Consider the following 23,416-nt stretch of genomic DNA (forward strand, 5'->3'; position numbering starts at 1 on the left):
CATTCCATAAGTGAATGAATGAGTGTGGTGGGGTTCCAATAAAGCTTTATTTACAAAAATAAGATATAGGCAGGGTTTTTCTGTCCAGCAGCTCTCAAATAAACACACTGAGGCTTATGTTAATTACAAATGTTCAGCCAATAGCTCAGGCTTATGACTAGCTAACTCTTACATTTAAATTAATCCATTTTCTGTATTTACACTCTGTCATATGGTAGTACCTTCATTAGCATGGCATGTTCATCTCTTGCTCCCTCTCCTCTCTGCATTTGACTGGTGACTTCTCTGACTTCACTTTTCCTCATCCCATCATTCTCAGTTTGGTTAACCTGCTGTTGGGAGCCACCTGGAGGCACAGGTGGTCCTGCAGTTTGGAGGTAGCCACGTGGGGCTGAGCAACCCTGCCTGCACCCTTGCCTGCACATGCTCAGACCAGCAGAATGGCATTAACCAATCAGGACAGCGTTCAAGCTGCTCCACCGTTTAAAAGCAGCTGCCTCGGGGCCCAACGCTCTCTCTCTAAGCTTTCTCTCGTCCCTGCTCTATCTTCCCTTCCCCCAATTTTCCTCAAGGGAATGCTCCAAATAAAGATGTGACCAGAGAAGGAATTCTCGTTTTTGGTGGCGTTCATTCCTGCGGGACAGGATGGCCCCCCGCAACTGGTGCTCGAAACCCCGGACGCTGAGGGACCCTGACAACTACGCCGGGGGACCCTGAAAGCCCGGAAGAAAAAGCTGAAATCAGACACCAGCACAGAGAGCCTTGAATTTCAGAACTCTGAACACGTGGAGCGGTGAGTGACGTCGGTTAAATTCCTCCAGAAAGGGGAGGGAAAAGAATTTCAAAGGATAGGCCTAAATAGAAAAGAAAATACAAAAAAAAAAAAAATCAAAGTTAAGGTATCTGAAAGAAGGTACAGAAAGCAACGGGGAAGAAAAATCCCTTAAGTTCAGTGCAGGAGGAATGTAAATAAAAACAGCAGCAAAAAAGGCGAGGTAACTAAGGCGGGACTTTGAGGACGATGGGGTACGGGAGACCGCGGCTTCCGCTCCCTTTCCGTCCACCTGCGTACTCGCTGTTAGAGACTGGAGGCAACAGTCTCGTAGGGAGGCGAGCTTGATCACTGCCTTCCCTATTCTTAAAGAGCCACAGAGCTTTTGGAGGTGATTTTCGCCTAATTTTGATAAGAGAGCTCAGTCTCTGGCTCTCACGTACAAAAAACTTTAATTTTTGACTGAGAAAGACAAGCTGCTTGATCGTGCTGAGAGTGCTGGCGGCAGCCGGCCGCCTTTGAGCGGTAATGCCTGATTAAAAACACGGAAGTGGGCCAGGCACGGTGGTGCACACCTGTAGGCGTGGCCATGCTAACCAGTTGCTGGCGGGGAGTTTGCCGGAGGCCTACGAACAGCCAGGTTGCCATGGCGACGGGCGGGCTAAAGTCCGTGTGACATCAGAGGCTATATGTCCCGGCCTTCTGGCGGGGCTATGGTTTTTGGAGGACTTTTTCAACACCTGAGCGGACTCGCCTGACTGAGGCGGAAGCTGCATGGTGAGCAGCGGCGCCATAGAAGGCAGAGAGGAGCTGAATCGGCTCTGCGGAAAAACTGTGTTTCCATAGCAACATGGGCGAGCCGGGAGGTGAGTTCCCAGAGAACGGGGCTCTGCGCGCAGGCGGACCGGGCAGGAGAAGCCCCCCCACGGGTGGGCGGATGCCCCCCCTCGCCGGAGCTTGGCGGTGCGAATTCAATGCCTGAGGTGAGGCTGAGGTACAGTTCGCAGTTACGGGATAACCGGCGAGCCCGCGCACGGCCCGGGGCGGAGCCATGCCTTTGGGCCATGCGGAGCGCGCCACGGTGGGCCGCGCCTCAGAGGCGGAGCCGCCGCCGTCCGCTGCTGCCGCCCTCAGCCAAGGTCGCCAAGAATTCAGTCAGATAAAAACATTTGTCGCCAAAAATTCAGTCAGATAAAAACATTTATCCCCTAAACAACGTCCCTTCGTCAGCAGGAAGTAGCCAGATCGATGGTCTACGCCCATTCTCCCTCAAAGAACTGGTCCTAATTATCATAATAAAGGCGCGTCAACCTGGTTACCATTACCTTTTGCCTGAGGCAACGGGTGGAATAAGATAATGCTACCTAGAGGTTTTTCCATCTGAATAGGGAGCTGGAGAGATGGCTCAGAGGTTAAGAGCACTGACTGCTCTTCCAAAGGTCCTAAGTTCAATTCCCAGTGACAACTGCTTTGGTTTTTAAACAATAGAGGGGGACTACACTACCAGTGACAGCTTCCCCCAGAGAAAGGATTTCTCTTGCATTCTATACACTTAATTTTTAATTCAAAATTTTGCTGGTACAGGCAAACAAGATTTGCTTTTTGAAGCAGAGACCTGCAGATCTCTAAGTTCAAAACCAGCCTACTTCCAGTACTGATTGTGCTGAATTTTTACACTGAGAGTTTTTAATACTCTTAAATGTTAATTTGGGAGGAGAGTTTTGTTTATGTTTTTCTAGGAATGCTGACATACATCTGGATGCCAGCAAGACTGACGAGAGAAGTAAAGAAGAAAGATGACCCAGTGGATGCTGAGTGTCCTGCTGTGGAAGATTCGTGCGGAGACAGCAGAGATGACCTTCTGGGCAGTGCCAAGAGCAGCTGTTTCACACCATCGACTTGAGCAACACCCTGTGCAACCTCTTATCTCTTACTCTATTTTGCCTTTTCCTTCCTTAGGAATGGGTGGGAGCAGAGATATCCTTGGCATGCTGCGTCTAGGTGGGGACCAGATTGGAAAATAGTTTTGCCTTATTGCTCTTAAAGACAATAATTAGGGGGAGATGTTGGGAGCCACCTGGAGGCACAGGTGGTCCTGCAGTTTGGAGGTAGCCACGTGGGGCTGAGCAACCCTGCCTGCACCCTTGCCTGCACATGCTCAGACCAGCAGAATGGCATTAACCAATCAGGACAGCGTTCAAGCTGCTCCACCGTTTAAAAGCAGCTGCCTCGGGGCCCAACGCTCTCTCTCTAAGCTTTCTCTCGTCCCTGCTCTATCTTCCCTTCCCCCAATTTTCCTCAAGGGAATGCTCCAAATAAAGATGTGACCAGAGAAGGAATTCTCGTTTTTGGTGGCGTTCATTCCTGCGGGACAGGATGGCCCCCCGCAACCTGCCTAACTTTTTCCTGTTCAGCTATTGGCCAGTCAGCTTGCCTATTAAGCCAATCATAGTGACATATTCACATAGTGTACAGAAGGATTATTCTACAGCAACAAGAGGCTGTACTTGGCTCCTGGGATAGAGTGTAGCAATGCTTGCTCAATTGCTTTCCTGCAAACCTTAGGACTGCTTCCTGGTGGTAAGTAGTTGAGACTTGATATGTATTCTGATCATCTAAGAAAAAGAGTCATTATCATCAGGCTGGAGAGACCACTCAGTGGTTAAGAACACTGACTGCTCTTCCAGAGGACCCAGAGTTCAATTCCCAGCACCCACATGGCAGCTCACAACTGTCTGTAACTCCAGTTCCAGGGGATCTGACACCTTCACACCAATGTACACAAAATAAAGTTAAATAAATTATAAAAAATACTTTTTAAAAAGAGTGGTTATCATCAATCTTCATAATGTTATAATGTTGCTTTGTTTTCAGTGAGCCAGGTGAGCAAAGTCCTTTCAGGGAGTACACACCTCTTCTGAATCATGCTGGCTCGCTTTCTCAGAGAAAGCTTCAATGTACTAGACATATTAATGACATATATATTTAGTGTTCAAAACCTAATGGTTTCTGCATTTCAGTAAAAATGACTGTCTTAGTTAGGGCAATTATTGTTTTAACAAAACACCATGATCCGAAAGCAAATTGAGAGCCAGGCAGTGTGGAGGGCCGGACCACATTCTCCATTGCTTCTAGGAACAAAGGTAGAGATTGATCTCTGTGACCCCAAGGTGTGGCAGTACACGCCTTTAGTCCTGATGCCTGGGCGGCAGAGGCAGATTGACCTCTGTGACCTCAAGGCGTGGTAGTATACGCCTTTGGTCCCAATGCCTGGGAAGCAGAGACAGGCAGATCTCTGTGAGTTCAAGGTGATGCAGCACACGCCTTTAATCCCAGCGCACGTGCTTGGTAACTCTCTACCGCTGCGTCCCTGCCTACTCCCGAGGCATCATCTGGGATAATGGGCAGTGGACCAATCCAAGAGTGACACGTCAGAAGCGAGGACTGTTTCCTTTATAAGGGCTGGGTTCCCCTCATTCGGGGTCTCCGCCATGTAAGCTTATGCTCTCCCTCTCAAGACGCATAAAGCTTTACTGCAGAAGAATCCTAAGTGTCCCGCGTCGTTCTTGCCGGCGAGGCCGAGCGCGGGACAAGGCAGTGTTAACTAACACACGCCTTTAATCCCACACTGGGGAGGCAGAGGCAGGCAGATTTCTCTGTGTTCAAGGCCAGCCTGGTGTGCAGAGAGAGTACCAGAGCAGGCTCCAAAGGTACATAGAGAAACTCTGTCTTGAAAAAACAAACAAACACAGAAAGAAAGTTGGGGAGGAAAAGAATTTATTTGGCCTCCACTTCCAAATCACTCTTCACCAATGAAGGAGGTCAGGACAGAAACTCAAACAGCGCAGGAACCTGGAGGCAGGATACAGAGTCTGTAGAGGAACGCTGCTTATTGTCTTGCTCCTCATGACTTGCTCAACCTGCTTCTTATAGAACCTAGGACCACCAGCCCAGGGATGGCACCACCCACAATGGGCTGGGCCCTCCCCCATCCATCGCTAATTAAGAGAAGGCTTTACAAGCTTGCCTACAGCCCAATCTTTTCTTCTGTGTAATGATGTGATCCATTTATTCAAAATGATTTCCCAATTTGCCCAACGATTCAGCAGGCTTTCTTTTACTTTCACCTCAAACAATCAACACACTTTTGTATGATTTTATTTTAACCATGTATTTTATTGGTACCAGAGCCTTACAGCCCGATCTTACAGAGGCATTTTCTCAACTGCGGTTCCCTTCTCTTAGCTGACTTTAGTTTTTGTCCAAGTGACATAACACAGTGATATTCTCTGGGTTTCTAAGCTAGATACTTAACTCAACTTAAGGAAATCCCAGCCCCTAAATCACCAGATCTTGACATTCAGATCACCCAGTGACATCTTCTGGAGGCCTTTAGCCCAGTGGCACCACGGAGAATTTAGAGAGTAACGTCTCCTCTTAGCAGCTTTATAAGAGGTATGGTCTACCTCTGAGTCCAATTTTGTGATAACTAGAACCAAATGGAGTAAAATTCATTTTTTTTTTGGTTGGGGGAAATGGCAGGGGCTAAGAATATTACTATATTGGCAGGTAGATTGACATTCTTTTCTTGGGATTATGGCTTTCTTGGGTTGATCTGTAGAGATACCACTTGATTTTGTCAAATTACAATGTTTATCTCCTATGATATCTCTGGTGATACTTTACACTTAGTTTCCATGGCTACATTCAAGTTTGTATTTCCATTAGCAGATGACATTTGTCCCTACCGCTTACCACCTCCTCCCTATTTCCTTTCCATAAAAAGGGTCTTTTCCATATCTTGGCTTTTTGTCTTCTATTTTTTTATCCAGACTCTGGATGTAAGAGTGGTTTAGGAAATTAGAAGGGCATTTTCTCTGCCTTTGAGTCCTGCAGAGTGTCCAGAAAGATGCCTTGCAAGCGACAACATCTGCAAGTGTTTCTTACCACCTCTGAGGATGCTTAGAGTCTTCAGCTCACGAGCTGCCGTTGGTTTAGGTGTGAGTGCTGAGTCACAGGTAGCTCTGAGCAGCTTCCATGGGATTTGATAGGTATTCCCAGAGGACTTCTTACGTCACAGACTGCTACTTCTCACTGTGTTGAGAACCCACAGGCTCACACAGGAAGAGCGCTATCTTTTTCTTATGCCTGCTTTGAATGCAAGTTTCCTAAACCTCTTTGAAGTCCTTAATTAGTAACATAATGCACTTATTACAATAATATGGTTAGTTAGCTCAGTGTCTTTTCTTAATAGAAAGGCAAACTCACAGGATTTGAGAACTGGAAAGGCTTATCAGGGCGGCAGGAGGAGCTGACAAGCATATCAACTTGGTGATTAGTGGTATATCGAGAAATATCTCTACTTTTCTTATATTATGATCAATCTGAATAAATCCTTTACATATACTTTTTAAAAACATTTTCAGAAATGACAGGGTTGATAGTTTCTCTATGGTAGGCCTCTTCTATTCAGGAATATTCTATTTCAAAAAAGGCACATCCATACTTGAATACACACACACACACACACACACACACACACACACACATTTTTTTAAAAAAAAGAAAGATAAAGGAAGAAAAGCTAAAACAAAAGGGTCAAATTTAAAAAGAGTAAATATTGGGGTTGCTATTAACCTTATAAGAACATTCATTCTTTGCACAGTAAGTAACTCCTGGGTGGTTTTCATCAATCCTGCCCCTCTCTGGCTCCACAAACTTGATTCCAGATAATTTCTTACTAATACTGGAAGAAGGAACTAGGTAGAGAAAATTTAGCTAAATTATTTTCAAAATCGTGTACTTGAAGCTCAAACTGATGAATTGTTCTTAAAGCAGTTTGACCATTAAAGGGAAAAGCAGTATTTACTTTTCTGGCAATATTTAATTTCCTAGGAATATTTGTATTCCTAACCAAAATACAGTTATGGCCTGAACATTAAAACACATTGGCAGCCATGTGTTGGTGGCTCACACCTTTGATCCCAGCACTCGGGAGGCAGAAACAGAGCCATCTCTGTGAGTTTGAGATCAGTCTGATCTGCAGAGTAAATTCCAGGACAGCCAGGGCTATGCAGAGAAACCCTGTCTCAAAAAAAAAAAAAAAAAAAAAAACAAAGCAAAACAAAAACAAAAACAAACCACATTGGCATTTTTAGATTTGCATCCCCTCCAGTTTCTCCAGTCTCACAGTTATCTGTTCTGTTCTGGCCTCTGGTCTTGCTTGAAAACACATAGGTACATAACATAAGCTAGCTCTCATGTAGCACACATATGTACATGTAGCACACATAGGTACATATCATAAGCTGGCTCTCACATAGCAGCAGTACCTCATGTTCAGCAGCATCGAGTATTCCTATTTGGAACATTATTATTAGAAAATTAAGCATGTGCATGATCAGATCTTCTTCTCAAGTTATCTTGACCCTGCTTCTTGTTATTTTCCCTTACCTCTAGAATATTGTAGAATGTTTTATACTTGAAGGTTTAAAAAAATTTATTGCAAAGAGTTATTTGATTTCATTGTTGTCCTTTCTATTCAAATATGTTTTAGAAAACTGGCATTCATTTTGATACACTGAAGAAAAAGAATAAAATGTAAAAAAATGAAAAATGTATTGCCATTAAAATTTTTTTCATCCTGTTTAACTTCCCCATGTTTTGTGAGCAGATTTATATGTGATAAAATAATGAGTTTCGATAAAAACAGACAACTTTGAATGGATTAAAAGGAAATATAATTGAAAACTAAAATCTTTTGTGTTGGGCATGGTGGCCCACACCTATAGTCCTAGCACTCAGTGGAGGCAGAAGGATTGCCAGGAATTCCAAATCAGCCAAGACTACCTAGTGATTTCTCGGCCAACCACTGTTGGGCTAAGGATGGATCCAAAACCCTCCCAACCGCTAGGCAAGCAAAGCATTCTCCCATTGAGCTACATACCCATCGGGGTGAGGGAGACCCTGAGAACAAACACAACAATCACATAAATCAACCCAAAACTGCTTTATTAAAAAAAAAAAAGGAAAACCCATTTCTCCAACTCCAGTGATTGGCAGGGCATCTGTATTTCTTGGGTTTGACACTTTTAGGTCATGTTTCCTAGAATAATTGTGAAGAAAGGAAGAGACGTAAAGGATGCATGAAACCATAATCTGATGCCTTTGGGGTTGACAGAAATCTACAAATTCTAAACGATCATTGTTTTAAAAAGCACCAGATTTATACAAGATCAGCTATTGGGTTCTGTTCCAACACCGCAGGGAGAAGCAGGCTCTTAGAGAGGAGTAGCCTGTGGCAGCTTGTTGATAGGAAGTGAATTCCGAGAGGAAGATAGCGGTGAGGAGTGGTGCTGAAGCCTCCTCTCCCCAGCCCTCGCTATCTCGCGTCTCCACGGTGGCTCTTCCGCACTCCTCACTCTCTGCGCGTCCAGGCCTTTCACCTGGGAAACCACACGCCTCAGGGCTGAATTCCTCCCCCCACCCCCTTCACTCCTGGTTCCTCTCGGCAGAGTTTCAGAAGATAATAGCCTTTCTTTGGTGTCCTCCCTTATCTCTTCAACTAGCGGTCTTATCTGTCATCTCCTAGCCTGGGGATTTTTTTTTTTTTTTTTTTTTGCTGCAACTGCTAAATCTAGTGGATTCCCCCCTCCTCTCTCTCTCTCTCTCTCTCTCTCTCTCTCTCTCTTTCCCTCCAGCTTCCTTTATTTTTTTCAATGCCAGATTTAATAGATTTTTTTCCCCCCATGTCTATCTCTTTCATTAGAATGTATGATGTCCCAGGAGGGCTGAGATGGTGTTTAATTCAAAACTTTAAGATGACCACAGTCAGGTTTTTAAGAGATGTTTGTTAAATAAACAGATTACTCCTCATTGGACCAATGACTTTCAGGAATGTGGGACTAACGGCATTTATATAGACTTGTATTGTTGTTTTATTTAAACGATGTGGCCTGTCTTTCCACATGGTTTGGCTTTAAGGGACTCATTTCCTGTTTCTTTTAAACGGTTTTTTGGTCTGAAATCCTTTTGCTCTGAAGTCCGTCTCCCCACCCCCCACCCCTCCCTGCAAGTTCAGTCCCTTTTGCAGGAGGTCTCAGCCTTCAGGGGGCCTCCCGGTCCAGGCTGGAGGTAATGCACTCTATTCCATTGTTTGCTTAGCCGCCTGGGTGGTTCCCACTTTGCAAGCAGAGGAAGCAGCTAAAAGAAAACCCTGGGGAGCCCAAATGTGGCCTCTCCATCCAGGCAGCTGGTGCTGGCTCAAAGTGTAGCTAGGACGGGGGCCTTCTTCAAGGGCAGCTGCTACACGTCTTTCCCGGAAGGCAAACTCTTCAGCTGTGGGCTTTCTATTCATCCCGCCCCCACATTTTTTGGTTTTTTTTTTTTGGTTTTTTTGTTTTGTTTTGTTTTTAGTACTATGGCTTGAACCTAAAGCCTCATACCACGAGGCAAGCATTCTCCACTGAGCTACGTACCCACCTTTCTCCTAAATTCTGAGCCGGTCTCACCAAGTCAGCCAGCCAGTCTTGAACTACCTCTGTCGCACCACAGGAAGTTCTTAAACTTGGTGATTCTCCTGTCTCAGCCTCCCAAGTAGCTGGAATTCCAGGCCTATACCACCAGATTTGGGTTTTTAAATTTATTTTTATGGATGACCATAACTGATAGAGCCATACTCTAAACGTTTAAATTATAATTGAGAAAAGCAGCTTCTCATCACTCCATATCTTCAGATGGTCTCTCTCGGCTGATTTTTTTTTTTTTTAATGTGATTTGGGTAGTTCCTGCTCTTCTTACTTACCGGCCCCCAAGTGCTCCGACACTGTCATTTTCCACCAAGACACTTTGGGGTTCTATTTTCTCATTGGGGGACATCACAAGTTTTATTTATCCTTTTGAGAAATGCTATTCAAGAATTTGGTTTTCTGTTGCCCTGGGGAAGCCTGTGGCCCAGGGAGTTCGGACAATGCCAGGTAATCAGGTTGTTTCTGTGGAAGAGTTGCTACCTGTGTTTGGCCTTCCCATGAGTCAAGCTGCTTTTCCGGGGCGAAACGTCTGCCCTTTAATTGAGTAATGGAAGGGAAGGGAGCCTTGAGAGATAACTAGATATGCAGCTGGAGATTTCATGCTCTGCTATGGATTTATGCTTTTGAAAGTATGTACACTATTGGGGCTGGAGAGATGGCTCAGAGGTTAAGAGCATTGCCTGCTCTTCCAAAGGTCCTGAGTTCAATTCCCAGCAACCACATGGTGGCTCACAACCATCTGTAATGAGGTCTGGTGCCCTCTTCTGGCCTGCAGGCATACACGCAGATAGAATATTGTATACAAAACAAATAAATATATATTTTAAAAAAGAAAATATGTATGCTATTAACAATGACTAAAAGTCCAAGATACCTAAATGTCTTAGTCTGTTTTGAGTACTTAATGAGTAAAAACAGGTTTACGAGACTCCTGATCCTGATATGACCACCTTCTTAAAAAAAATGTGGTTAAAAAAAAAAGTGGAAGGTTCAAGCAGAAGACTATCAGCCTCCAGTTCTGTCAGCCCCTCCCATTCCCACCCCTTGACACTTGCACAGTGGAGCAGAGGAGGAAGAGGAGGGCCCTTAAGAAAGGAAGATCAAGGGGCTGGAGAGATGGCTCAGTGGTTAAGAGCATTGCCTGCTCTTCCAAAGATCCTGAGTTCAATTCCCAGCAACCACATGGTGGCTCACAACCATCTGTAATGGGGTCTGGTGCCCTCTTCTGGCCTGCAGACATACACATGGACAGAATATTGTATACATAATAAATAAATATTTAAAAAAAAAAAGAAAGGAAGATCAAGCTCCTGCGCATTCAGTACTTTCCTTCCCCAAGAAGCAATTCTGTGAGGCCCCACCCAGCTTTCACAACCAGCCTTAACCCTTCAATGAGGGTGGACCGCATCACCCCCCCCACACACACACCAAGCCCTGCCTGCCTACTCAGCATTGCGATCCTTCCCATCCAACGACCAGTGCAGGGACCTCTAGAGAACAACATCCTAACCATCACAGCAAGACCCCAGGAACGGGCACACACACAAAAGAACAGTGTTGGATAAGTGGAGAAGGGAGACAGATGAGCCGAAGAGGAGAAATGGACGTTAGGTTACGAGCAAAGCACGCATCAAATGAACTCCAGATGCACTCCAAACACCAGAACAAAGGCAAGGGGATTGTGTGGAACCGCTTCTGCAAGACACAGCTGGTCAGATCACAGAGGAGGGAGGACGCCAAAGGACTTCTCTGTCACCATGGCTCCTTTTGGAGAGTCCTTTGATTCCTTCGATTTAGGGTACTAGAGAACAATGGGTTCTTCTAGAGCCCTGGGCTGGCCTTGAACTCACTAGGGCTGGCCTTGAGCTCCAGATCCTCCCTCTACCTTCCCAGCGCTAGGACTGCAGGGCCAGCAAACAGGTGTCTTAGTTCCCTGATCCGGAACTTGGCTTTGCGTTTATTCCCAAGTTTTCTGTCCTTCCCACCACGATCCTCAGTCTTAGTGTACAGAAGAGAAACCTCACGCTACGCTCTTTTATGGGAAGGTGGAATATGGAGAAACAGACCTTCTGCTGCCTGTTGTAGCTGAAGCGATTGTTGAATTTTCACCATAACCCGACTCCGGAGGAGATAGACCCTTCTGTGTAGTGTGATGGACTAACTGTGACATTGGAGGTAAAAAAAAAAAAGTTGTTGTTTTCTATCCTGTGGAAAGAAAGCTGGGTTAATTGATGGTCGTCATTAATGCTGATCTCAATGCATTTTCAGACCTAACCTTAAGCCTTGATGTCCCCCGAAATAGGGACAGAGCAGAATGACAGGTCCTAGCCCTGGCTTTATCATACCTGGGGGTAGTAGCTGGAGCATGTATTAGTGATGACGAACTGTGGAGGAATGATATCATCCGGTATTTCCAGACTGACCACTCGTTACCAAGGTGATTACTTTCCAACGCTCTCCTGTCCCTTCTGCTATGGTGGCTGGTAAGGTTTGAGACAATCACTCCTGAACCAGTGAAGAGACGCGGTGTAGAGCGAATTTTCAGCGAATTTAGGATGGATATGTACAGGGGCGGGCAGTAACTGTGTTATAAAGAAAATCTTGTTTTAAACTAAACATAATGTAGTCTGTCTGACTTGATATGAAGAAAACACGGAGCTGAACATTCATGTGGACCGGCTCGTTTAAACCCTGCCAAGAACACAGTGTGATAAACGGGCTTATTTTCTCTGGTTAATAGAGGAGGAGACACCATTAAAGTGTTTAAATAATTTTTCAAAAGTCTCATACCTTGGAAATCGTAAGTCTGAACTTTGAATTCCAGTTTTTTTTTTTTTTTTTTTTTTTTTTTCCTGAGAGAAAACCAAGATAGTATTATTTCCAGAGCTTTTCTTGGAAGGCTAAGGTGGCTCAGGGAGTGACAATTAACTCACTACTTTGTATTCTGGAAGAAACATTCCCGGGTAAATTGTCAAGTCCTCAGTGGACTCTCCTCTCCAGGTAGCCGGAGACCTCCCCCACCCACCTCCTCTCCTGCAGCAGGGGTGCAAGGGGAGAGCCTCCCTTTGCCACAGTTTGTTGCCCTGTGACTGTGTAGTGTCTTTTAGTAAGCGAAAGCCTCTGTGTGGAAGAGATCAGAAGGTCAGCTTTGGCTAATAAACCAATGTGTGATCTTGAAAAGGTTAATCTGTCTCTCACAACTTTGGTTTCTTTTTCAATGAAATGGGGGAAAGTTCTAGAATCTAATTCGGAGTCTGCCGTGAGGAACGAGGGAGGAGGTGTGTAGGGGACTTAGAACCCCACCCCCAGTATCTTCCGAAATAACCAGTACAGAGTCACTCTATCTGCACGTGAACATTTTGAAGGAGAGGAAAGAAGGCTTCTTGGCGAGAGGCCAGGGGTGTTCAAAACACAGGAAGTAAAAGAAGCTCAGGAGCAATTCTCACGCACTGGCGGGGAGGCCTCTTTTGACACAAACAGAAAAGTAAATTTACTTGGTGAATAACAATTTTTCTTGGTGATTTTCTTTTAGAAAATGGTCGTTGTATTTTTATTTGAGGGTGTCGTCCCCCACCCCCACCCCACCAAGAACTAGCTTCCGCCTGAGGTGAACAAGTCCTTTCCCTTCTCAGATCTTATCGGCTTCTTATCTGTAAGATGGATAGATTGGGGCCAGTCTCCCCTGTGTCTGGTGGCTGTTTGATCCTGCCATGCCCTGTTGCATCCGCTGGGGAGGAATGTGTCTGGAACCTGTTTCTTTCTTGGGCTGCGGAAGCCAGCCTGGAGGGGCTTCTTCAGTGTGATGTGAAGGAAAAGTGACCCAGACTCGCTTCTTCTGGTCAACGTTAGAGTTCTGTAGCTTTCTCTGGTCTGGTCTAACATGTGGGAGTAAAGGAAAAGCTCTGGGAGTCTGCAAACACGGTTGCAGAACTGCGTTTTCTTTGCGCATACACCCGCCTCACCCCCTCCGCCCTCCCCCCACACCCCAGGAGTAGTACAGTGGAGAGAGAAACAAACAACAACAAACGATGGTAATTGCGAAACTCCAATTCCAGACTTTAACCCAGAGGGATGTTTGAATTCTGGAAAACCGTATGGATAAGCCTCGCAATTATGTACTTAGTCACAACCAGAGGGGAGGAACTTTGAAGGCACTGGATTGAAGAAACACAAAAGTCAGGAAGTGACCCCTTTCGTGGGGACTGCAGAGGCCACAGAGGAGAAACAAAGTCTCCTCACAACTGGGAAGACGGACCGTACCATCCCAGGGGGCTGGAGTAGGGAAGAGGGCGGTGGAAACTGACATCCTTGCTCTCAAGGAGCCGGCGAGGACACGGGATTTCCCGGCTGAAAAGCCTCAGTGTCTGCCAGTCCCGGCCCAGCCTCTCCCCTGCCGCGGAGGCCTGGGTACCGCAGCCCGGGGGCGCCCTACATCAGCACTCTGTGCGCGGGCGGGGCCCTGCTCCCCAGCCTGGGGAAGGATGGCATGCCCTAGCCAGCCCATCTGCGGCCACGGCTGGTCCGGGAGGAAGCCGTCCTCGGGGATGAATGGGGCTTTGTTCGCTGCCAGCCGCGCTCCCCTCGCGGCCCGGCCAGGCACAACGGAGGCAGTATGCGACAGGCATGGAAATGAGCCGCGGGCTCTCCCCTCGCAGCGCCCAGGAATGCTGGCCAGCCGGAAAGGAGCCCTCGCCGGGGACCCGCTCCCGCGCCTCTGAAACCCCATTGAGAAGGGTTCTTTGAAGCAATTAAAGCGCGTTTCACGGCAGCCCGGGAGGGGGCCCGGGTCGGCCAGCTTCTCTTTTTACCCCCCTTCTCGGCCCTACCGTGTTTGTGCACCTTGGTGTGGCGGGTTACCTAGAGACCATGCCAGAACCAGCTCCCTCTCATGCAGAGATTCTGTAACCTCACAAAAGCGTCCCCATAAACAGATTGCTTGTCACCAGGGGGTGGGGGTGTGTGGCGGGGTGGAACCCAGTTTGGAGCTGTTGTAAGCTGACCTGCAGAGTCTGGGTTCTTGCTTTCAAAGGCTCCATTGCTGGGCTCTACACCCACCTGCCCTGCTGTCAGGTTTGGGCGGGACAAGAAATTGCCTCTAGACAAGGAAGTCCTGAGGCTATGGCTCAGCATTTTCCATTTTCTCAGCGGTTGGGTGGCGGGCTGTGTTCAGGTCTAGAAGTGATGTCACAGCCAGCCCCGTGAAGTGATGTAACCTGTACATGTTGAAAGACTAAGGCCGGGCGGCTATTTTGAGACTCTTGAGTTTCTTCCTTCCTCCCTGGAGACAAGTGGGTGACTGTGGAGGGCTCACAAAACTGCTCCGGGGGTAAAGCAGTTTTCATCTGTTACAGTGAAAAATCCTAAGGTCAGAGGACTGACGCCCTAAAAACGGGAGTGCTTGCGAAATTCTTTCTAAATTAGAGGTGGGCACTTACGTATCCACACGTGGCAAGTGTGTAGACCGGAGCCCCATAACACCCATGAAAAAAGATTTCACTGCGTTCTCTGGTTATACCCCTTTCCCCGGGACTGGTTGTTAAAGTCTGCCTGTACTCCCGCAGGTGCTTCCTAGAGAACATGGTGCCTTTGTTGTGGCTCAATTTGTTGTATGCTTTTGAGACAGGGTCGTGAATTCCCTCTGTAGTCAAAAATGATACTGTATTCCAGATCTGATTGCCTCCACCTCCCAAGTGCTGGGGTTTACAGGCTTGTGCTGCCTTGGCTTTCATGATTCCATTGTTTTGTTTTGTTTTTGGAAATGAGGGCAAAGATTCTGTGTTCCGGGGAGATCCTTCGCAAGGCCTGTCAGTGCTTAGCAGATATATTCAATGACTGCATGAATGAAGCTGGAAGCTCTGGGGTTTTTGTTTTTGTTTTGTTTGTCTATTTGAACTTTATAATTCCAAACAAGAAATAGGGAGGACAAGGAGGATCTTTAGTCCTGAGGACTAAAGGCTAGGGAAATGTTGAGAAGTTTGAAGGGAAGGTTAGGAAATATTTTTGAGAGCCCAGGCATGTCTCAAGTGTTTCCTGAAATGACCCAAACGAGTGGGGAGCACTCAGGTGAAGGAGTCATTCTTTCCAACTTTGGGGATGGTTAGTTCTGGCTAATGTGAATCATGTTTTATGTCAATAAGGAGTGTGTTCAGTCCATCATTCATCCTCTAAGCATGCCATGGAAACAGGATGGCCAGAGCAGTGGCTGTGCATAGCAAGCATCATTGCTTCCTATGCTGCTCCATATGTCCAATCATCAGTATGTCTCCATGGTGATTGTTACTTGGGGCTTGTCTTGTTCTTCTATTTGCTTTTCCTGAGGCCTGGAATATGTGAATTTTTATACACACACACACACACACACACACACACACACACAATCAGTTATGAAGCAAATGAACATGAACTGGAAAAGGATGCCCTACCTCAAGGATACCTGGGCAATGACGCAGTGATACCATCAAGTGATGGCCTGGGAAGCAAATGCAAACTCTTCTTCTATTGTCTGTCTGTCTGTCTGTCTCATACACCGATCAAGCAATGGGTAGCAGAAAGCCCACTTTAAAGGGGTGCCCTGATGGTTTCCTCATTTAGTAGGGTAGAGTTTAAACACAAGCACAGTGCTGTGCGAAATAACTTCCTCTCTCGTCCTGGGGCTTCATTTGGCTGTCATCTGGTCGCCATTTTGCTTTCATATGGGCATCAGGCCTGACAGCTGAGATTCTTTGCCCCCTTGTTTCATTCTGTTTAACCACATAGACACAAACAACACAGCTTAGAGCCGCCCAGATGAGATGGCTCGGGGCTGGCAGGCAGGCCACACACTAGCGTGAGAACAATGCCCCTCACAGGGCAGAGCTGGTGAGTTTTCTCTAAATCCTCTAGTAATCCTGTTTCTTCTTGTTTATAGCAGTATTTTTTGTCTTTCAGCTTGGTCATGAGCAGGCAGTGGTTTTAGCAAATATTAATGATTCGAAGGAGACTGCTACAGGCAAGAGTAGACTGTTCCTGCCAGGTGTGGTGGGCGGCACACACCAGCCATCTTAGCACTTGATAAGTGAATTGTGGGTTCAAGGTTTTATCCTCAGTTATGTAATGAGGTTTAAGGCCCGTTCAGGGACACATGGAAACTCTGTCTCGAAAGGGAGTAAACTCCTCTAAACTGTAAGGCAATTTATTTACGGCCACTAATTAGAGGATTGTTTCTTTAGTCTCCTTGTCCCAGAACTCTCCTTCAGGCCTCTGAGGTTCTAAAGCTGGGGCAGCCTACAGTATAGTGGGTGACCAGACTCTAAATACTGGGAGACAGATGCAAACTACATTCTTCCCCAACCTGATAAGACCATTGTAGCTCGAGCACACGTTGCCTTGCCGGTTTTTTTTTGCAGGTATGAATTATTAGCTTTTGTTTTTAGAGCCTTGTAATTTGACCATTAGCTAGAAAAATGCCCAGGAGACCTCTCCTTTATTTACCAGCTGACCCATGACCTTAATGAGGCTTCTCTCAAGGGTAGGATAGAGAGTTTTATTTGTCTTGTGTTGGGGGGGAGGGAGGGGCTGCCTCATTCAGCAGTCTTTGGTCCCTAAAATAACCCCACTCCCCCACCAGCAGTGCTATTTACTTAGTCTCTGGGCTACTAAGTGTAGGGGTGGCCCTTGTTGACTTAAATGAGTCCCTGCAGCTAGGTGGGGCTCTCTGGAGCCTTAGTCATGTGAGGTTGCCAGGGTAACTTAATGTCTCCCCGGCGCTGGAATGCTTTAAGAAGTACAAAGAGGAGACTGCGGAGTGCATTACAACTTACAGTCTCGTGTTCAATCACAGGCCATCTTTTCGTAATGGGGCTTTTATTTTTACTTTATTTTGTGGGATTGAAAGATCAGAAGCCGGAAATTAGCTGGAAAGGATAAAGAAAAGGAGAATTTAAAGGGGTTTGGGGTGGGGGGAGGTGCGGGCATTTCTGTTACTTCTGTGAATAATGGCTAAGCAAAGAGAACATCTGGCCTGGAGCCGGGCTCTGCAACATCTGGCCCGGAGTGGGGCTCTCTGCAGTACTGCTTTTAATTACTGGGTCATTTGGTCTCTTGCTAGATTAGTGACTGTGGAAGCAGCTCAGATCTCCAACCTGACAGGCCGGGAGAGCTCTAACTTAGCCTGCCACATAGTCGGGGGGGGGGGGGGGGATGTGGAGTTTCCGGTTTCATATTTAAACCAGGATTGACTCATAATTGTAGCTGTCAGGAGGGTGATGGAGACATTATGTAATCTGGTTCTTCTGGTGATATGTGTTTAAGGTTTCTGCCCTGTAAATTCCAGGGGAAATTCTGTGTCCATTGAGGGAGAGCTTTCTGGCTGCTCTGTGGTGTGCCTGGGCAGGGTAATGACAGTGCTATCATAGGTTCCTAAGTCTGCCTGAGTCCAAACATGAATGAATCTCCCCCTAAAAGGCCTTCCTGGTTTTCCGGAGACTTTTAAATGTGGAGGAGGTTAGGCAAAACCTGGCAAACTTTGGAGACGCTGGTCCAGTGGGAAATTTAATAATGGCAAGACATTCAGGTCTGTAAGTTTTTTATTTTTGGTTTTTTATTTTTTTTCCCTTGGACCACATAGCTGCCTTTACTGCTTCCTGTCATTTCCAGCCTCAGAGATCTGGTAGGAGCCACCAGATGCTTCTGGAAACGAAGCTCTGGGGCTGTGGATCATTTGTTCCATTTTCGTTCCATTTGCTACCAGCTTCTCAGAGGCCCCGGGGCCTTTGGGGATGGATGTACATGGATTGCAGAGAGTTAGGGGAAGCTTGAGATAGACACAGCCTTTGCTGCCACCAAAACCAAAACCAAACCTCAAAACACAAAAACAAAACAGCAAAAATAGAAAAGAAAAAGTCAGAGGAGCCTGTTTTAAAGGGTGCCAACAGTTTTTTTTTGCTAGGGGGAGACTTTTTTCTTCTAATTAATTTATTTTTTAAATTTCGTTTTACATTCCAACCACAGTTCTCTGTCCCACCCCTCCTCCCGTTCCTCCTCTCCTAATCTACTTTCTATCTATTCCTCCCAATGGGGTATGGGCTCCAATTGGGAGTCAACAAAGCCTGGCACATTAAGTTTGGGGCAGGATCAAGCCCCTTCCTGCTTCATTAAGGCTGAGCATGGCATCCCACCATAGGGAATGGGCTCTAACAAGGCAGCTCATGCACCAATGACAGATCCTGGTCCTACTGCCGGGGCTCCTCATGGAGTTCAAGCTTCGCCACTGGGGGAGACTTGTTTTCATTTGCTTTCAACATCCATGTAAGTTCCATGGATATGATGAGAAGAATTCATTGTCAGGGTATCGTTCCCACACCAGAGGAGTGAGAAAGATTAAATCAAAATGTAAAAGGCTAATGGAGTGGGTTTACTCGTTCCTGGAGAGACAAGAATAGTTGGGGGACAAGAGGACCAATCTCTGACCTCTGCCTGATACCGACTCCTTAACTCTATGTATCTTTCCTTCCTCTCCTGGAGTGCTTCCCATTCCATTCATACTTGGGGTTCTCTGTCTCTTTCTATCCATAGAAGATGGCAGTGGTGCATCTAAAGTGTGATCAGCATCCTAATTGCTCACCATCATCAACACCATCGCTATCAGCATCGTCACCATCTTCGCTATTCCCATTAGTAATACTATTACCACTTATACTGTAGCAGACTGGAGCCAAGTAGGCTCAGTTACAAATTCTGTTTCTTTTGAGAAAAACAGAAAGACAGTCAGGATAATTGGGTATTTTCCTGTGAGCTGTGGAATGGGCAGTGACTTCTTTGCAAGATGGCAAGAACAGTACTTGCTTGTCCTACTACTAATTCAGAATTTTTCTTTAAAGTCATCCCATGGAAGACATAGTTTATGTTATATGATAAACTTCCTTTGTCTTTCAACTTAATCACCCAGCTCTAAACATTCAGTTGATCGGGGAAAGTATTTTAATTAAAAAATATACTTAAGATACATATATATATATATATATATATATATATATATATATTTATGCATATAGCAGTAGCTATTTCCAGAAACAATTTAAACCTCTTGTTCTTTCACAATCTCAGGCTGAGGCATTTTTAGTAGGAAACATTGTTAATGTGACTACATGATTTCTTATCTCCCAAGAGGCTGAGGTTTTATATGAATATTATGTAGTCAGTCACTGCAGCTGGTAACATTATCAGGTGACTGATGGATGGGGCATGGGCGTGCAGTTTCATGAGTTGTCTAGCCCAAGTGTAGTCTACTAAAGAGAATGAAGAGATTTGACATGATGCCCATTGAGATAATTCAGGGACAGCCAGCCTTGTAATGGACTTTTTTTCTATCAGAAAATTGGGTGCTGTTCTGCTGTTCTTTCTGCTCTTTTTTTTTTTTTCCCGGAGACTAGAGGCTACAGATGGACTGGGGGTTGCGCCTACAGTCAAAAGCTATAGAAAACAATAGTTGATACCAACAAGGCGTATCATCCTGCAGCTCTGAAGAAATGAAGCTAAACTCTGGATCTAGCTGCCAACAGGACTTTTGTCTTTTCGATCTCTTCCCATGCCTCTACCCCATCCCAGGTTTCCATCTTCAAGAAAAGAATTAACCAGGGACCCAAGGACTATATATTACCTTTGATTTAAAAAGACTAACAAACCTTATCTCATACTTTACCTGATACTTAAGGTTGAAAAGAAATACACAGTCGTGAAAGCTTGCTTTCCTTAAATCTCTCTAAGGAAGCTCATTGGTGTGTTCCGTGTTGTCTCCTAACTCTTCATTGTTTGCCTGCAAACAAATTTCAGATTCCTTATGAAGATGTCTGAGGTCTACCACAATCCAGTTCCAAATTATCCTTCTGATTTCATTTCGTGTGGCTCCCCACCTGCCCACTTTAACTGTATTCACGCTTTTCGATATTGCCTGCCACACATTAGTCACCTTAAAATGATTCTGTGTTAACAACTTTCTTTTTTGTATACTTTATATTCTACTCACTTTTATGTGTTCATGGGTTACTTTTCTGCTGGTTTGACTAGATAACGGACACAAGCAACTTGAAAGGAGGTTTGTAAGTGATTCTACTTTTATTTCCATAGGTATTAAATGGTTTTAGAGGTTTCAGCCCATGGTTGAACTTGAGCAAAGATAGGCAGTGAGCTTTATTACCTCCTGGAAACTTGTGGGGATCAGGAGATAACCTGTGAGAGTCAGTTCTCTGCTTCCACCATGTGGATCCTAAGGATCAAACGCAGGCTGTCAAGGTCGGCTACAGATACTGTACCCAGTGAGCCATCTTGCCAACCCTAGTCACAGTACTCAGAATTTTAAGTCTCTCAAAGAATGGAGGGTCCTGGCAGCTGACGCCTTTTAGATTGCACAGCTGTTTCTTCCCATTCTTGGGACCTAAAAAAGACGTAGAACCCGGTGCTAGGAGGGTTCGAGCCACATCTGGCGATGAGGGCTGTTTTGGTTCTTACTGTTACTGGGATAGAGTTGAAGGTGAATCAGTTCGTCTTCTGGGTGAGATGCAGGTCTGTAACATCGCATCCACAAGTTAAGAGCTGCGCACCATCTTCCTTTTCTGACTGACTTGTACACCTTGGTTCACCACTTTGCTTTGGCTGTAGAATAATGGACTCACACAGACTGCTTACCCAGGCCTCAGTATTGTATGAGCTTTAAGCTCTGCTATGAACCTAAGCCCTTCCCCTGTCCACACACACACACACACACAGTCTCTTTCTCTCTTTCTCCCTCCATCAACTCTGTGTTTTCTCCCTCTTTCCCTCCTCCCTCCCTTCCTACCGTGTCCATGTCCTGTAAGATTTCTCCAAATTCTCATGGAATTTATATTTTCCTGGTCACTTGTGGCTCATCAAACTCTTCCCCAAATTTGCATGAAGGAATCATAAAACCCTTAGGGGTGTAATTGTCTGCTAAAGATTTTGGAGATGTGACCAGGCAAGCATTCATGTTGCTACTAAGCAAATTTAATTTCATGGATCCTTCTTTTCTAGCTGTTTCTCCACTGGCTTGTCCTCAGAGAATAACCACAATTCCCTCACCCTGTAAAATCCCCATGTACAGCCACTCCTCCCGCGTTTTCCCCCCACTTGCCTTTCTCCTCAGTGCTACTGCGCTCTTTGCTGCTGAGGTCTCCTCCCCTCCCCTCCCCTCCCCTCTCCTCTCCTCCCCTCCCCTCCCCTCCCCTCCCCTCCCCTCCCCTTCCCTCCCCTCCCCTCCCCTCCCTTCACCTCTTTGTCCTCTTTATTCCCTCTTTACTTCTGCTCCTCTCCCCCCCGCCACTTCCTCCTTCTTTTCAGATAGATAGGGTCTTATGAAGCCCAAGCTAGTCCTAGGTTTGCTATGTAGCTGAAGATGACCTTGCATATCTGATCCTCTTACCTGCGTCTCCTGGTTTATGCATCCCTGGGCATTGAACCTATGCCTTTGTGGATAATAGAGTAACATTCTACCAACCGAGCTACATCCCAAGTCCCAAGTGCAGAGGATTTTACTTGCCTCTCCTTCTTTTATACTAAGATTAGTTAGCTGCTCATGTCTTCGGGGTCATACCATCTTGTACCAATGGCTATTTCCCCAGTGAGGCTGCTGCTGCAATTCTTAAGAAAGTAACAGCAGTACCTAGTAGCTATGACAACAGAGCAAAAATCACACCTTTGCTCCTTCCATGAGGAGCTCTGTGTTGGGTCTCATCTAGTTCTCACCACAAGCCAGTGAGGTAGTCTAGCATCCTCAGTTTCATTTCAGTGTTGAAGTCAAAGGGCAGAAAGGATTTTTTTTTTCAAGAGAATCTTTAAAGCTTAGTGGCTAGTGAGTTCTTTTGGATTGCGTCATTAATTTTCTACAAGTTAAGTGTAGTCATTCTCATTTCAAAGTAACATTCAAAACAGAAAACTTGGGTGATTTGCTCAAACCCGCAAAATAAAGAATGAGCATTGAAAGGCATTGACTTTGGAACAGTTTGTTCTGAGTCAAATATGAGTGAATGGGAATTAGAGTTATGCTAGACGATTTGTGTTATAGGAAAGTTTACATGTATGTAAGTCTCAGAGAAGGGAGTTGACTCTCTCATTTAGGGTTGAGGATGCTAGGTGAGTCCAGCTTAGCCCTACATCCCAAGAGTTATTATCTTAAAGTGAAGAGGACGTTAGGTCAGCTAAAGAGGTTAAGGATACAGGGCAATGAAAAAAGACCAGAGTCCAAGGCAGTCTGGGTTCTGAACCTATAGCTGCCCAGAGTGTACTCCATTCGGCTGAAGCAGGCTACGCAACCTTTACTGCAGTCTTGCTTCCTCGGGGGCTTTCAGTCCTCTGTGAAACTGCGCAGTTAAGATTTAGGGCTCAGGGGCTTTTGAGAAAGTCTGAGTGTGAGCTGGTGTTCTCTCCCAAGTCTTCGGCTCCAGATCCACAGCTTCTTTCCTAGAGATGCTAATAGTTCAACCCATTATCACATTTCATACCTTTGCCCCATTTTACGTTTCCTCCTCCCCTCCCCCAGTACTATCTAGTATGTTTCTTTTATCTTTCCTTGGGTAGCGGAGGTGGGGCGGGGGAGGCAGAGCTAGGGGTTGCTACATTCATGCTCATTCCCTCCACCTTTTCCAAGTAAGTTTCGAGATAGGTCTCCATAAGTTGCTTATGCAGGCCTTGAATTGTGGTCCTTTTATCTTAGCTTCTTAAGTAATAAGAATACAGGTGTGCTTCACTGGACCCAACTGCTGTGTAGCATGTTATATATTCAGTTACTTTAAAAAATGGAGTGTCAGTTTCTTGGGGGCAGATGTATTTCTGTCTGTGTTACTTGCTACTGAATTTTCAGGGACTTATCCATTGCACGAAGTAGGTGCTCCACAAGTAATTCCTGAGAAAGAATGTGTGGGGTGGCTGGCATAGAGGGCAGGATGCCAGAAGTTCTTCGTGTCCCAGAAGTTACTTTGGTAACACTTCAGATTCTGTCTTTTTTTTCTCCGTTTCCAGTTTCCTTCCCCAACTCCTTTAAGCAGAAGAGAAGCTGCCGTTTAAATTTTCGTTAACTAGCCATGAGAGATCCAAGTTCTCTGTTAAGTTTCAACAGGATAAAAAGAAG

General features: G+C 45.7%; 2 long non-coding RNA genes across 2 annotated transcripts in view; one reads left to right on the top strand and one right to left on the bottom strand.

The window, feature by feature from the left end:
* Window positions 1-338: 338 nt before the first annotated feature.
* LOC148120662 (uncharacterized) lies at window positions 339-3,111 on the top strand. Its single transcript, XR_015739108.1, has 2 exons — window positions 339-1,638; window positions 2,512-3,111. It is a non-coding gene; the product is annotated as an uncharacterized LOC148120662 (long non-coding RNA).
* The window catches only part of LOC148120663 (uncharacterized), an 86,456-nt gene continuing 65,426 nt past the window's right edge, over window positions 2,387-23,416 (bottom strand). Inside the window, exon 2 of the long non-coding RNA XR_015739109.1 lies at window positions 2,387-2,692. This is a non-coding gene — a long non-coding RNA (uncharacterized LOC148120663). The remainder of the gene's footprint in view (window positions 2,693-23,416) is intronic.

This window comes from Myodes glareolus, chromosome 10, assembly GCF_982192425.1.
Source record: "Myodes glareolus chromosome 10, mMyoGla1.1, whole genome shotgun sequence".
In the NCBI taxonomy this organism is placed as follows: domain Eukaryota; kingdom Metazoa; phylum Chordata; class Mammalia; order Rodentia; family Cricetidae; genus Myodes; species Myodes glareolus.